The sequence below is a fragment of the Pelophylax lessonae genome (genome assembly GCF_965119305.1).
Source record: "Pelophylax lessonae genome assembly, chromosome: 3".
In the NCBI taxonomy this organism is placed as follows: domain Eukaryota; kingdom Metazoa; phylum Chordata; class Amphibia; order Anura; family Ranidae; genus Pelophylax; species Pelophylax lessonae.
In genome coordinates this window covers 591,647,483-591,665,165 of record NC_138770.1, presented here as the reverse complement: position 1 = coordinate 591,665,165, position 17,683 = coordinate 591,647,483, and the positions used below count along the sequence as shown (strand labels likewise).

Here is a 17,683-nt window from a genome sequence, read left to right as displayed (position 1 = left end):
CATCAAAAGTTCATATTGAGTCCAAAAATGTGCAGTTCATATAAACACTATATATGAAAAAATTCCCAAGTGCTGCAGTGCAAAACCGTTCCAAAGTGCTGTCCAAGTTCTCCAGTGATCACCACATGACCGGATTTGGTGAGCACACCATGTTCTCACCAAATCAGAAAGAACCAATCTAAAAATGAGTTCATATGGTGAAAATATCTCTAACTGTAGCAAAAAAACCTCTCATGACAGATAGGAAATCCTCTCCAGCACATAAGGGGTTAATCCTTATAGTCCACACACATTGCATTCTCTCATGTGTATATAAAGAGGGAAAGAGAGGCCTCCATAGTGTAAAAACTTTTTACCAATTATTAGGCATCATAAAAGTATTGCCCTTACAATCAGTGAGTGTTAACCTGACATCAAGTAATACATGCTTAGGCTCATAATTACGGTCGGCTCCAGTTCTCTCTCTAAGCCGCGAGCTAGAAAGGCTGCGCAGAATGATGTCAAGATCCAAGCTACACATACGCATTTCAACATCAAGCCATCATTGGAAGTGGAGGTCCTCTGATAGCAGCTTAAAGCTGAAATGCGTAAGTTGTGGCCTAGATTGTAATGTCACTCCATACATCCTGTTTAGTTTGGTTTACCCAACACTAAGGATTACACACTTAGGATCATAAAGGCTGTCAGCTTTGGTTCTCTCGCTAAGCCATGAGCATAATCAGTCATTAAATGATGTTTTAAAAAAGGTTTTCAATTTAGTATTTATCATAGTTGTCTCAAGCTTTGTATTATTGTGGTTATGAGTGTCTATTAAGAGCTTATGTTGAACAGGTATTAATGTTTATAAAGGCCCTTTAACGGTTCTGTTGTGGCTTATGATGTCTAGTCCTGGTAAGAAAACAGGGTACCCTTGAGTTTCCCGGTTATTTCTGTATGATAGAATATGTGATCATTTCAGTTTACACGAGGTTACCATATTTGTCCTGTGTGTTGTTCTGTGTGCGGGGTCCTTCTTTAAAGAATTTTGAAGTTTTTGTTTGTTTCTGTTTCATATTAATTTTGTCTGTCACCATGAGTGTGTGTAGCATAAACTTGATATCCATTACAGTCAGTGCTTATGTCTTATCCAGTTTGTTATTATACTCAACTACTGTTTTAAATGTGACAAACAATTTTACCAACATGCGACCCATTGTGGAACAACTATTTAGACAGCACTGTTGTGGAAAATAGAATTGGGGACATTTATAAATACTAGAGCAGCAAGAATCTGGAGCAGTTGTGCATGGCAACCAATCAGCTTCTATCTTCAAGGTAAGCTTTGAAAATGAAAGATATAAGCTGATTGGTTTCCATGCACAACTTCTCCATATTCTGGCTAGTTTATTTAGCTCAGTGTTTATGCTTAGATTGCCTGTTTCTTAGCTAGGTTAAATATATTCCTGTTTACGGTTTGCATTGTTAAGGTAATGGTCAAGTTGGCTAACTTCTTTTTGAGTGCCTAGGAGATCTCCAGACTATGATCAATGCTTATTTTATCATAAATGTAATGTCCTGCACTTGCAGATGCATTTCTCAAGGACACCCCTGAAGCTTTCCTGTTTTGAATGCAGCATCTGTGTTTAAAGAGCTCTGCTTGTAATATAAACATATAAACACGCACACAAACTGTTTTCCTATTTGTTGGCATCAATTAGTCACAGTATTTTTGGTTTAGCGACTTTCAGTGGCAACGACATTTACAACAGATAAACACAGGAAAAAATAGTTTATCTCACTAAAAGATGAATCAATCCGTAAAGGTTTCAATAGAATTACTATTGTCCCCTATCTTAACTCTTGATCCTTGAGCAAGCCTAACTACCAAAATATGTCATTGATATTTAGCTTGTAAAAGAATTGTGTATCATACACAATTGCTGTGACTCCAGGTCAGCTTCTTGATTGTGACCACATTGTGCATAAGCACTGCTTTTTGTAGTCACCACCAGGGGAACATGTGCATGGGTGATAGTGTAGGTGCACCAATGGGAGATAGTTGTCACCTCATCGGGAAGTGCCTAAACAGGGAACTTTAGGATAGGATTACCAGACATTTTTTCATGAAATGAAAAAAAATCTTACCATTACATTAACATGCTAAAGCTTAAATTACATTTTAATTATGTTTAGATCTACTTTAACCTCCCTAGCGGTATTCCCGAGTGTGGCTCGGGGTTAAATTTCAGTGCCAAAAGCGGTAACCCCGAGCCACACTCGGGGTACCGCTAGGAAGATCACTGGATGCTGGTAGAGGGGTTACTTACCTTGTCACCGGGATCCAGCGATGTATCCCGGTGGTGTGTGGCAGCGGATCTTCCTCCCAATGTACTCTGTGCCCCGGCTTCCGTCTCCTGCAACACAGGGGAGTGGAACCAGCGGCAAATTCAAAAGTAAAACACACGAAACACACTGATACAATGCAAAATAAAATAAATTCACATTAGTTTGCCCCCCAGTGCCCTTTTCAGCAGTTTTACTGTACTTTTTATGTGTATATATATATATATATATATATATATATACACACAGTGCCTTGCGAAAGTATTCGGCCCCCTTGAACTTTGCAACATTTTGCCACAATTCAGGCTTCAAACATATAGATATAAAACTGTATTTTTTTGTGAAGAATCAACAACAAGTGGGACACAATCATGAAGTGGAACGAAATTTATTGGATATTTCAAACTTTGTTAACAAATAAAAAACTGAAAAATTGGGCGTGCAAAATTATTCAGCCCCCTTAAGTTAATACTTTGTATGTATGTATGTATATATATATATATACATACACAAACTCGATTACAAAAAAGTTGGGACACTGTACAAATTGTGAATAAAAACAGAATGCAATGATGTGGAAATTTCAAATTACAATATTTTATTCAGAATACAACATAGATGACATATCAAATGTTTAAACTGAGAAAATGTATCATTTTAAGGGAAAAATAAGTTGATTTTAAATTTCATGGCATCAACACATCTCAAATAAGTTGGGACAAGGCCATGTTTACCACTGTGTGGCATCCCCTCTTCTTTTTATAACAGTCTGCAAACGTCTGGGGACTGAGGAGACAAGTTGCTCAAGTTTAGGAATAGGAATTTGGTCCCATTCTTGTCTAATACAGACTTCTAGTTGCTCAACTGTCTTAGGTCTTCTTTGTCGCATCTTCTTCTTTATGATGCGCCAAATGTTTTCTATGGGTGAAAGATCTGGACTGCAGGCTGGCCATTTCAGTACCCAGATCCTTCTTCTACACAGCCATGATGTTGTAATTGATGCAGTATGTGGTCTGGCATTGTCATGTTGGAAAATGCAAGGTCTTCCCTGAAAGAGACGACGTCTGGATGGGAGCATATGTTGTTCTAGAACTTGGATATACCTTTCAGCATTGATGGTGCCTCTCCAGATGTGTTAGCTGCCCATGCCAAACGCACTCATGCAACCCCATACCTTCAGAGATGCAGGCTTCTGAATTGAGCGCTGATAACAACTTGGGTTGTCCTTATCCTCTTTAGTCCGGGTGACATGGCGTCCCAGTTTTCCAAAAAGAACTTCAAATTTTGATTCGTCTGACCACAGAACAGTTTTCCACTTTGCCACAGTCCATTTTAAATGAGCCTTGTCCCAGAGAAAACCCCTGCACTTCTGGATCATGTTTAGATATGGCTTCTTTTTTGACCTATCGAGTTTTAGATGGCAACGGCGAATGGCACGGTGGATTGTGTTCACCGACAATGTTTTCTGGAAGTATTCCTGAGCCCATGTTGTGATTTCCATTACAGTAGCATTCCTGTATGTGATGCAGTGCCGTCTAAGGGCCAGAAGATCACGGGCATCCAGTATGGTTTTCCGGCCTAGACCATTATGCACAGAGATTGTTCCAGATTTTCTACATCTTTGGATGATATTATGCACTGTAGATGATGATAACTCCAAACTCTTTCAAATTTTTCTCTGAGAAACTCCTTTCTGATATTGCTCCACTATTTTTCGCCGCAGCATTGGGGGAATTGGTGACCTCCTGCCCATCTTGACTTCTGAGAGACACTGCCACTGAGAGGCTCTTTTTATACCCAATCATGTTGCCAATTGACCTAATAAGTTGCAAATTGGTCCTCCAGCTGTTCCTTTTATGTACATTTAACTTTTCCGGCCTCCTTTTGCTACCCGTCCCAACTTTTTTGGAATGTGTAGCTCTCATGAAATCCAAAATGAGCCAATATTTGGCATGACCTTTCAAAATGTCTCACTTTCAACATTTGATATGTTATCTATATTATATTGTGAATAAAATATAAGTTTATGAGATTTGTAAATTAGTCCATTCCTTTTTTACTCACAATTTGTACAGTGTCCCAACTTCTTTGGAATTGGGTTTGTACATGTATACATACATACATACTTTAACTTATTTATAGTTATTTATTATATTATAATTTATGATTTTGTGTTTCAAACTTTATCATACCCGAGAGGTTATAAAGAAGAACGCACAGTAAAAAAAATCATATGTAAATAGTTGGTTTGGGCTGCTCATTCTTAAGAATTACATGCAAAAGAATGGTACCGCTTTCAGCACCTAAAATCCAAAAAGAATCATACCGCCAGGGAGGTTAACCTGACCTGCAAACCTAACACTTAACCCTTGCCCGAAACCTAACCCTAAACTTATCTTAAACCTTACCTTTGAACATAATATTCATCTAAACCTTACCCTGAAATTTATAATAAACCTGAGCCTTAAATTTAACCCTAAACATTCTAATACAGTGAAGAGAATTACCATAATAATCACTTACAAGCCTTTAGTGTCACATCTATAATTATGCTGCAATTATCCTAAAACATCTAATTGGAGAACTTCAATGCACAAACAATTGTGGCACCATAATTGATGAGCAGAAATCTACTGGACCGCAAGTAAACAGAAACACTTGTAAAAAATTGATGCACTGAGCATGAAGGTAAGATTTTGAAACAGTTCTGCAAGTTGCAGACTTCTAGTAAAAAGGACAGTATGCATAACAAGACCTATAATATGAAACAGCTACATTGTTATAGAAAATACATAATCTCACAGTTTGACAAGATTCACAAATCACATAAAGAGATTAATAGATAAATGAATCACATTTCTTTCTTATATCCCATCTTGTCAATAATGTAGCTCTAGTTTGTTACAATGATGCTTTTAGATATAGGTTTGACTTTGAAGTTATCAAGACATTGCCAAGACCAAACCAGAGACCGAATCGTCTGCAAATCTGTCACGCTGGATTTTGCCTCTGGCGAGTCACATTTCAAGGACTTTTCTTCACATGAATCTTAAAGTAGACCATGACTTATTGCCTGTAGGAAAATGGGACACATCTGATTGAAATACTTAACTTGTAACGGACCTCAAATAGTTCTCCAAGAAATGGTCACAGAGCAAATTTAACGCTGACGTTTTCTAACTAAAAATATTTCCTTTTATTGTTTTTCTTTTCTCCATTGTAATATCTCATTGTCTTTATAGCAAAGGTGCACTTCTTTTAATCATATATAAAGTTGTCTGTCCCCATAGTAGTATAATACGTAAAAAACAGACTTTATATACAGATGTCGTTCTTCACTCCTAGGGTTTGGTCACCATAGCAGCAGAAATGGAGATGACATCTTCTTTACTGTGCATGCAACCACAGCTCCCTGTCTTTAAATATATAGCTCTATTTCCTAGGAGAGCTGTGATGTACTGGCATAAAGAAGATGTTGTCTTATGGCTGCTACCTCATTGACCAGGACCATGCTCAGCCCCTGCAGGTACCACAGCTGTGCTTGCTGTGCTCACGTGCCGTATAAAAAGGGACAATGAGAATAGGGAAGGTATACTTATTTTTAAAAGTAAAAGTGTGCATGTTCTTTAATTATGTTCACAATTAAAATGCTCTTGATTGCTCTTGTTAATGATAAAGTAATACTTATTTTAAAGTCCACCTTCTCTGCAACTTCCCTGGGCTGTGCCAACAACTTCAGCTGCCAGAAATGATTGATAAAAAGCCCAATGTTGAGCTCTTTGCTCACATATTGCTTAGGCTTGGCAAATAGCTGCTCAGGCACTGAGCACTGTTTTAAGGGAGGAAAGAGATATACCAAGTATTTTGTATTGCACAGGACTCCAGCTGACTAACAGTTTGGTGCGAGAGCATGGAAGAAGGTAAGTATCTACAACAGAAAAAAAAGTGTGAAAAAAAAAATAGGTGAAGACTGCTGCAACCAGAATATCTGAATACCAAAAATATACAGTTACTGTTCAATAGAAGGCACGCTGTCACTCAAATAAATAGGAAAAACAAAACTCAATATGACATCTACTATATATCATTATTAATTGATATCTAAAAATAAAGTGCTTAGTAATCTAAATGCTCACATTTAAAGAAATGTGCAATACAATTCATATAAATATTCAATATTAACCAGTTCATATAAAAGTTAATCAGAATTCCATAGTATCCCAGTATCGAGAAACTATACTGGTTGAAATTTTGTGTCTCAAAACGTGTTACCACTGCCACTCAATGTGCTACAAAATACCTCCACTTGTGCTTGCACCTCCACTTGTGCTCACTGCTTACCTAAAAATAACCTCCAAACTATAGGGGGTTAGAAAAAGGAGTGGGGGGGGGCGCTCTTTGGTCTCAGAAGCAGCAACCCAGCTCCTCAACAACCTTGGCTTGGTTCCCTACTAAATGGCTCTCACAGTAGCTTCAAAACTTCAATAGACCACCAGCCCAGGATATAATGGATACTCAAGGGAAGAATAGATTCCAACAACATCAAAAATTGCAGAGTTTATTTTAAAATAAAATACTCACAAAGGTGTTTTAATGTATCAGACTTTCACATGTAATCACAAATTGCACCACCGGCCAATCAGCTTCATGCATGATAACTAGGGTTGATCGAACACAGACTGTATTGTTCGGGATCATACCGGACTTTTTGGTTTTCGGTACCCGGACACGGACCCGAATATTTTACTGTATGTTCGGGATACAGTCCGTTGTTCGGTAATTTATTTAATGTTTTGGCGCGGTTTTCATGGCGCGGTTTCAACAGCTGCAGGGCAGCCAATCAACAAGCTTTTAACTAGTGTCTCCTTAGAAGCCATTACAGCCATGCCTACTAATGGCATGGCTGTGATTGGCCAGTGCAGCATGTGACCCAGAGTCTATATAAGCTGGAGTCACATAGTGCCGCACGTCACTCTGCTCTAACTACTGTGGGGAGAGGTTCCTGATGCTGCCGAGGGAGAGATAGGAGAATATTGTAGGGGAAGGCTGGAGATTGCTTTCAGGGAAAGAATTAGAAGAATCTTCTTTAATCAGACAGCGATCTACATCGATTTTATTGTGTGGGGGTGCAGTGCACAATCTTTTTGCCCTGACCTGAGCCCAGTAAGGAGGAGGGAGAAAAAAAAAAGCTTTTATCAGTCTGTTAGGTGTGTGGCGTGTAGCGGCCATGTAATGCAAGCTCAGTGCATATGTGTCTGCTTAATCTGGATTAAAAAAAAATAAAAAAAACGTTTCCTTCATATTTTACTGTGACATACAGCGTTTAGACACTGCTGTTCTAATCTGCTATTCAAAAAGCACGAATTTAAGGGGAAAATTATTTTTCAGTTTTTCATTCATACTTTACTGTGACACTGACATGCAGCATTTAGACACTTCTGTTCTAATCTGCTATTCAAAAAGCCCCAATTTAAGGGGACAATTATTTTTTCAGTTTTTTATGTTATTTTAAGTTATTTCCCTATCCACATTTGTTTGCAGAGCACTTGCCATGCTGCCATGCTCTTAAGAAGACTTTGCTGCCATTTGCAACCCTCTAGCCCTTTCCATGTTTTTTTTAGAGCCATTTTAGTGCTCAAAAGTTCGGGTCACAATTGACTTCAATGGGGTTCAGGATCGGGGTAAAGTTTGGGTTAAGTTCTGGTCACGAACCCAGACTTTTTTTCAAGTTCGGCCGAACCCGGACATCCAGGTGTTCACTCAACTCTAGTGATAACGTCATGGATCAGCTCCTCCCAATGCATTTCATGGTAATCCACATCATCAGGGGCCACATTGTCCCCTGATGATGTGGATTACCAATTCCCCCATCCACACATCGGATGTGGATGGGGTTATCCTTCCCGCTGAGTTATTGTATTCTGGCACCTGGGAGAGCTCCCCACCATCAGAAGGCAATGATCAGTGTATATAGCCAGCTGCACTGATCATTCAGCAAACTCCCAACAGGCTGATTAAATCGACTTGTGTACAACCAGCCTGCTCCTATATGGCCAAAAATTCAGTTGGTCCCTGCTGGACCTATCTAAATTTGATCCATGTATGGCTGGCCTAACTGGCACTACAGGGATACACTTTATATTGTTAAAAATCAGTTTAGAATAATAGGCCTGGTCATTTAATAATAATAAGAGGAAATGTTATTGTTGTTTGATTAGTCTAATAAAATGTTTGTTAGAGTTTGAAGCAGAAAATTAAATTTAAACCAAGTTTTTCCAGGCTGATAAAATGAAAGTTACCTATGTTATTCAGTAGAATTTCCCTCACAAATGATTAATCAGCTTGCATGATCATTGCTTCCACTGAACCAATAAAACAAAGAACAGGTCAAGTCAGTTTAAGCATGTATGGTACAGCATGTATGGTACAAATTGTATGATTAATGAAGTGTTGTTGTTTACGGCATACAATTTCAGTGACAATGAAGCATTGTCATTCATCATTATAGCAAGCAAAATTCATACTCCAAATACACTGGATATTATGTCCTTGTAAATATTTTACCTTTCTTTCTTGAAATCCATTTTATAAGATTTTTTTTGTGCTTGTAAGAAGGTGAGAATATATATATATAAATATCTATATACATATATTGTTTCCTGAATAGTGTTACATTTATTGTTTCCTGAATAGTGTCACATTTTTCCCAGAGCCCTTCTATTATATGGCTTGGACTGTTCACACACGGGGGCATATTTTTAAAGAAGTGACATTCACCAAATATTCACAGGTAGTTAATCACTCCATACCAGCTAAAACACATTCACCAAGAATGGTTATTGCTGGGATTGAACATGTGAAAGACCCTGGGCAGGGAGACCCTGGGCAAGGAGAAAGGAACTCTGATGTGCACTTAGCAGTAAGTGTTGGCTGGAGCTGGACTGCATAGAACAGTGGGAGTGATTTAAAAGGGGTGATTAAATAAAACCTACTGTATACACTGTATATATATTTGCTGCAGTCCTTGTGCACAAAAAATTAAAATCTCACTTTATATGTAGACGATCAGCTGTTTCACTGCTCAAAAGTGTCCTGCACCTCCTTAGTCCAATGGATACCACCAGTCTGGTGCTCCAAAGTCCAGGTGCCCACCCACACTCCACCACTTGCTTCAAATCTGGGAAAAAAAATTAGGGCCAATGACTCCTTGCTCCAACTATGCCACGCTGCTAATGCATTTTACCCATGACAGCTGTCACCAGGGCAGTAAGTGAAAGAAAATCCAAAATATTTAGTTCTCACCAGAACAATAAAAGAGGTGAAATCTTCCAATGGGGACACTTGTTTCAGTGACAGCTGTCTATAGGGGAATTTTCCTTTTATTCTCTAATCTGTCTAAAAGATAGGAAGGTATTAAAAGCTCCCCAATGAGACATACGTAGGTGGCAAAAACAAAACTAAAACAGGGATTTTAACCATTCCTTACAGTATCCAAAATATGCCCATATGGAAGAAAAATATATTTCCAATATATTTAGGGAAAAAATTTTAGAAATATATTGAATATGGCCAAAATTGTAGCATTTCAAATATACCAAACATGATACGTCTTAATATTGTGTGTACCCGTGATATCACAAAAAAAAAAATGGTACCCAAAAATCTCCATAGGGGACTCTTTAAAAAAACCTTTGTGAGCTATGGTGCTAGAATTATTGCTCTCGCTCCGACATTCACAGTGATACCTCACATGTGGTGTGATCTTGAATTATGTACAATACATGTGTGTATCCTGTATGGGCATTTGAATTTGTAGGTGCATGCAGGGTATTGAAGGTTATATTTATTTTTTGTTGTTGTTTTTAATACATTTTAATTACAATTTAGTTGTTTTTTATTTATTATTTTTTTTATTTATTTGGCAGGTGACAGGTTTTATTTGACCCCAACTTCTCCCATGCCATCCAAAGCAACAAACTGAGCATGGATTTGCTCCGTTTGCTGCTTCCCAGGCTTTATCAAGCAGGGAATGACAGCTCTAAACTTAGAAGTGCAAAGGAGATCGAGGAATAGATGTTCTCTGCTCTCCTCCCACTCATCATCCTGAAGCTAGTGAATGTGGTCCCAGGGGGGATTCCAGAGGAAGGGGGGGGGACGCACCACTCATGCTGTGAAAGTCATACTGTGGCTATACAGGTGCCTGGATCACTTTCACGTTACAGCCAGGAGCTACGTAGCGAAGGAAAGCGGGCACAAGCAAATAGCTATTAGCTTGTGCTTAACCCTACACTTTTTGAATGTATTATGTACATTCTAAATGCTAAAGTGGTTAGTGATGCAGGAGGTACTGAAGTGAGTGAGTCAGTATAAGGCCCCTTTCACACATACGGTCCGTTCAGTTCATCAGTTCAGTCACGTCAAAATGTATCAGTTTTCCATCCATTTTTCATCCATTTTTCATCCGTTTTTTGTCAGTTGTCATCCGTTTTTCGTCAGCTGTTATCCATTTTTCATCTGTTTTTCGTCAGTTGTTATCTGTTTTTCAACTGTTTTTCATCCGTTTTTCATCCGTTGTCATCTGTTTTTCAACTGTTGTCATCCGTTTTTCATCCGTTGTCATCCGTTTTTCGTCCGATCCGTTTTTTTGGACGGATGAAAAATAGGGCGTTCATCCGTTCAAAAAAACAGACATTGACGGAAGCGGATGAAAATGGATGTTAACTGATGATCATCTGTTGTTATCCGTTTTTACATAGAGATACATTGATGTCCGTTTTTCATCCGTCAACGAATGGATGAAAAACGGGCAAATGGACAGCATGTGTGAAAGGGGCCTTAGGGCCATTATTAGCTGTGATTTGTATACATCAGAACTGCCTCTCTCCCCATTTAAGTCTATAGGTATGCAAAAGCAGATTGAGGCTGGTTTCACCCTGGTGCTTATTGGACGCAGGTTTCCCCGCATCCAATCCACATGTCAGGAGCCTGTGACTGGCTCTCAATGGAGCCGGTTCACACAGCTCCGGACAGCTGCAGAGTGGTTTGCAGGGAATTTTTGTGTGTCTTCTGGTCTGTTTCAGGTCCAAACTCAGCCATAAATTCAGACCAAATTCAGATCTGAAACAGTAAATGGGATGCACTGGACCTCCTGCTGCGAGCCGCTCCACAATCCAGTGTGAACCCAGCCTGAATCAAATCAACTGTATGAAAGTGGTCAACTGCAGATCAAATGTCATTGAATTCTGAATGATCTCTAAATCATGTCAAAAGCAATCCTATTGAGATAGCCCAAAGCTTGTTGATACAGGTCCTAATAGTGAGGAAACTGGCATTTTCCAATGAACATCAGCAGTGACCGCCTTTAATATTTTACTTATGACAGGTTTACTGTGAGTAAAATTAGTCACAATTCGATCATGGAATGTTAATGATTGTACTGACGCCATAAAGAGTCGACTTTTCTTTGCCTAGAATTAGAAATCAACCTATTGACACAAATATGCCAAGGGTGTCATTAATCTGAATGTGTTAATAAAGCATTGTCTATGTTACCTGTCACAATAAATACAAAATATGGTTTCCATTTCTGCCCTTCTAAAAATACTAACTTGGTTTTTACAGTACGCTGCACATTTGCTTATTTTCTGATTTCCTGACCTACAAGAAGCATGCTATCTAAGAGTTCTAGTGTATACATGTCAGCAATGGCATTCCCCTTGCAAGACATGTTGGAATAAAATATGGTCAATTCTACAATTATTCTACACTGCGTGAGGAGCACTGTGAGAATTTTCAAAATATAAGCAAGGATTACCTTCCATTTATTGCTGTGCAATCTCAAACCTGTTTACATAAATCCTTCCTATAAAATGAATGTTACTCTGTGGTAATGAGTGCCATTTATCAAATTACCATGGACCCATCTTACAGAAACATGTCTTTCTTTGTGGATCATTTTTAGATTGAACTGCCATTAATGAGCCTTTGATGTGGTACAATCATCTATATCATTTCTCTGCTTGTTTAGGCCGGATACAGAAGACTGAGTAATTGTTTCTAAGTAGTAATGTTCTTATTCAGCTCTACATGCCCGGTGTCAATGACCAGACTCTAGCTAAAACAGATGAGGATGAACTTTTATTTATAAAACATTTTTCATCTCCCATCTGGGATGTAGAAACACTGTCATTAAATTGATGCCAAGTCCTATAATGAATACTCACTGCCGCACTGCGCTATTTAGATGTCTTATCTCAGCCCTCTGTATCTCATCTATGGGCTGCATTTCTTCAAAGCCAATATGACAAGTGATTATGATGGTATCTCCCCCAAAGTTTAGATACTGGAAGACAATGGTGTCTTTATTAATAGGAGGGTCGCATCTGCTTTTTAAGCAAAGACGTGGCCTTTGACACAAACTGGAATTCTGGTCTTGTCTAATTTACTGCGTAAGTAATGTGTTTACATGTTAGCTGGCGTTAGATAACCCACGGTTATTCTTTGTATAGTAACTATTTTAATAGGCTTTAAATAGCCTTGGGTCGGGTTATTTCTAGCAAAATATAAAAGAAAAGCTGAAGTTTATAGATGTTTATTTAAAAAAGCAACATCAAAATTTGTGTATAAAAATGTAGTAAATTATACCTAGTAATTTGTAAAAACTAAAAAAGAAGAAAAAACTGTTTGTGGCATTTCTTTGCTCCCTACTACACGTACATATATACTTTATTTATATTTTTGTTTCTTTGGGTCTGCAGTTTTTCTCACCTTTCCGAGGCTGAGCGAACTTGTATAAATTCATTATAATCATGATGCATCATGAGATATTCTAACAGTCAGGGTAATGTTGTTACAAACATATACAGTATAATATACATTTTTTAAAAAAGTATAATTTCAAAATCCGAAATATATTTTACCATCTATGCCCATTTATAAATGATTGCCCTTGATTTCTCCTATATTAAAAGTGATTCAAAATATGTGTTTAATCCATGCAAAAACTACCCTAGTTATCCTGCCATAAATCTTATAAACTGATCACTTGCTATATCTGCTGACTCTTAAAGTGGAAGTAAACCCTGCTACTGTTTTCAGCCAAGGAAGCTGCCATATTGGCCTCAGTTTAATCTACAACTGCCATGATGCTGCACATGTGATCAGTTATGACACCAGTCATTGGATGGTTTGACAGTTTGGTTGAATAGCACAACCAATGGGAGTGTTGAGGCACGTACCAGAAATGTAACTGTTTTTTTAAACTGTTAAATGGATGGGTTTACTTCTGCTCTAACCATCTCAAGTCCAGACACTTTCACCTCCTTCCAGTCAAGGCCAATTATCAGCTTTCAGCACTGTCACACTTCGAATGACAATTACTCAGGCGTGGAACACTATACCTAACCAGATGTGCAACAGAGACAGATAGAGCTTTATTTTGGTGGTATTTAATCACCGCTGGGTTTTTCATTCTTTTTGATATATAAACAAAAAGGCCAAACATTTTGAAAAAAAAAGGTTCTCTTAGTTTCTGTAATAACATTTTGCAAATAAATAATCTTTTTTCATAAATGTAGGCCAAAACTTATTCTGATCAATTTCTTTGGTTAAAAATAATCCCAAACTGTGTATTTTTTAATCTGTTAGAAAGTTATAGTTTACAAACTATGATATATATATTTGAAAATAGATTAGTCCTGATGTACTAAAGGCCTATTTAGTTTCTTGAAGCCCTAAAATTCCATGACAGTACAAATACCCCCCAAATGACCCCCCTTTAGAAAAGTAGACCATCCAATGTATTTAGTAGGAGGCTTGGCGATGATGCTCTGGTCACAGCAATCAAATGGTACAGGGCTACTGTGATTGGTCCTGGTACCAGGTGATCCCTGTGACCAATCACAGAGCTCACACAGTATTAAACAATGACATCATTGTTTACTATTATTCATGTGCTTGCTGTGATTGGTCAAAGCAATCACATGATACCAGGGCTGCTCACAGCTGCCAGGTACAGCAATCAGTGAACGCCTATGTCTGGTGAAGCACGCGCGAGTGGGTAATGTGAGAGGACCTACGGATATGTCCACCCACATTGGCCCTGCTCCTGTCTAGCTGTTTGTGTGCGATGGGAAGTGGTTAAGTTTTGTTATTTCCAGCTCATTCTATGGGCTTCCAAACATCTCATGTTGTGGAGAAGAGAAAAGGCATAGGTGTTCTGTAGTCCTGTCTTAGGGGGACAATGCTGCTAACCCATAGATGCTTTACAGTAAGTGAGTGTTGTCATCCTAGGGCATGGGAGGAGTTCCTAGCAGGATCACATGGTAAAATAAAAGGAAAAAAGCTTGAAATCTAAATCTAATGACTGTTAAGCTGCAATATTTCATATTTTTGTTCCTGGATTTAGATGTACTGCCTGGGAGCAATCACTAAAAATTGTCAGCTATGAACTTTGTTGAATAGAAAAGTCTCTTCTGTTTACCCCTCTGATCCAAATGTCTCATTGCTAAGAGTTCAGCTTTTAAGAATCTTGAGCAAAGACCCACCCATTATCTCCTTGTCTAATTAGCCTTTCCGTATTAAAGTGAAATTGGGATCATGGCACTTATAGAAGAGGCTTTTCTAGCTTGCAAAGACAATGGCAAGCACCTCATTGTGATTGTTCTTAGTCAAAATGTTCATTTTAAAAGCTAAAAATGACACACAGGTTCATTTATATCACAAAACTAAATTTACCAGTGCTGCTGAAATACTGTCATTTTTTAGTGATTTTCAAATGTTGTTTTTAGCAGACATTTTATTAAGGATCCTAATTCAGAAGTTTTTTTTCCTTTACAAAATTATTATAACTGCTGTGTTATTAGCAGGGATGAGCCAAATGTACCTGGGTTTGGTTTGAGGTAGGTTTGACAAACATGTTCGGGTGCCAAATCTTAACACCATTATAGTCAATGTTAAAAATAGTAATGTAGGCTAATAGGCAAGTAAATATCAAACAAATGGCATAGGGGGCTGGGTGTCACGCTAAGGAACTTGTAGCAAAGCAAAAATAATTTTTTTTTTAAATAATTCTATTTGGTGGAGAACAGCATTTTTTTAAATTGATTAAAGCGAAAAAATTAAAACTACAAAATTCCCTTAAATAACATCAGGGCCATCTTTAACGCGGGGCAGCTGCCCCAGCCCATTCTTTGTTGTGGGGCCCAAAGCAGCTGCCCTTGAGATGGCCCTGCCAAGCGACGGGATACACATGGGAAGCAGGGCTGTACATATTCCCAACCTAGCAGGTAGGGGACGGGGCCCGGGAGCTCCACTGACACTCTGACTCTGCCCCATGTAGCCTTTGTATGGTCGGGAGGCAGCGGCTGGGATAGGAGTGAGAGCGGCAGCACTGAGAGCCGCCACATCAGGTATTGGATGGTGACAGGTAGGTCCTTGTCCCCAATGTCCTTATGTCCCATTACTGCCTCTGGATTGATTCCTGGCATGTGCCAGCTAGAGCATACAATGAAACTCACTGCTTGATGGTCTTTAAATGTTTCTTATGACATGTAAAATAGCTCTGAATGTGGGTAATCCAATTGGCAGTCTTTATTTTCCGTACTTTAGTCGGATCACATGGGTGTTCACACCCATAGGATTTGATTCAGGCAATTGCACTATGTTTTACGACCTGTTTTTAGGGTGTCATCAAATTAACATTGACACTTGCTGCACATCGCATGAACACAGTGTAATTTGGATGCAGTGTGGGAAGCGTACAGGATTCGCTGTGTTCCCACACTGCACATATGTGAACCTAGGCTCACTGTGTGGCTCCCCCGACAGCCCCTCAAACTTACCTGAGCCCCATTTTGATCCAGAACTGTACATGGGAGCCTTGTCTCTCTCAGGTCTCTCTCTCCTCATTGCTGAGACATAGCCGTAGAGCCCATTGGCACCCACTGCTCCACTTACAGCAAGTGTTGAGGGAGCTGGGGGGGACAGGGCTGAGTCCCACTCTGTGCGTTACCTTGACACACAGAGCTGGCTCAAGAGCAAGCATGCACCAAGTGCCCCCAGAGCAAGCAGCTTGCTCTGTGGGCACTTGACAAGGGAGAGGTGTCATAAGCACCGTCCCAGAACCCGATTAGAAATGTTTCACAGAGCAGGTACATATGACATGTTTATTATGTTTAATAAAAAATAAAACAAAAAACCTTTAGAATTCGTTTAACTAAGCCTGATTTTTAATTTTTTTTGTTTTGCATCCATAAAGAAGTCAAGTCATTCTTTTGCTCTCATTGAAATGAAATCTGTTATGTATGTCTTTAGGTGGGTTATCACCACTTTAAGAAAAAGTTCACTTTGCAGCCAGAAAAATGTGCATTTATAATTTTTCTCATTAGGAGCATGTAAGGCATTGCACCTGCAATTAGCTGATCATGGATGGACTCCAGCAGACTATCAGTTTGTTGCAGGAGCAGACAGTTAGTGAATGGCAGGATGCATTAATGAACTGTCTAGAGTGCTTGGCATTTTGGGATGGAGAGCGAAATTGTATGGGGAGGGCCAAAGAAAATGTTTTCCCAGGGTCCAATCAATATTAAAGATGGCTCTGAATACCATGACTGGGGGTTGCCCTCAACCTGCCTGTGAAGTGTCACATCTGTACAATGTATACAACTTACTAAAGTGAAACTGGACATTTGCAAAGAAAAACAATCATGTTTAAATTGATGATAGCTCCCAACTGATTGCTTCCATTTGTGCACAAAGTAGTTGGGGGGATTTCCCTTCTTCTATACCAGAACCCCATCCAGCCCCCTCCCCCCCCCCCAGCAAAACATTTTTTTCCTATGATGGTCCTCTTCCAACAACCCTGGCCTGGTGGTTGTTGGGGTCTGCAGGCAGGGGGAATTATTGGAATATGGAAGCTTCCTTTCATAATAAGGAGCCCCGCCCCCGGTATTGCCCCCCCCCCCCCCCAGCAAAACATTTTTTTCCTATGTTGATGAGGACAAGGTCCTCTTCCAACAACCCTGGCCTGGTGGTTGTTGGGGTCTGTAGGCAGGGGGAATTATTGGAATCTGGAAGCTCCCTTTAATAATAAGGAGCCCCAGCCCCAGTATTGCACCCCCATGTGAATGAGTAAAGGTGCAAAAAAAGTAAACAGTAAAATAAACACACTGTCACTGTATGATTAAAGTCCTTTAATTTTAAAAATATGTCCAATGATGTAAAAACCATCATTAATCGCATTGTCCACCGATGCGAACACAATTTTTCCATGATTCGTAGTAGTTCCTGAAAGAATATAGTTCTTATGACATACTGTAAACCTCTCCCATCATTTGCACTCACCAAATGGCATCTCAATATG

General features: G+C 39.1%; 1 protein-coding gene across 1 annotated transcript in view; it reads left to right on the top strand.

The window, feature by feature from the left end:
* MACROD2 (mono-ADP ribosylhydrolase 2) overlaps positions 1-17,683 on the top strand; it is a gene marked incomplete at its 3' end in the record, with an annotated part of 3,247,744 nt that overhangs the window by 2,091,531 nt on the left and 1,138,530 nt on the right.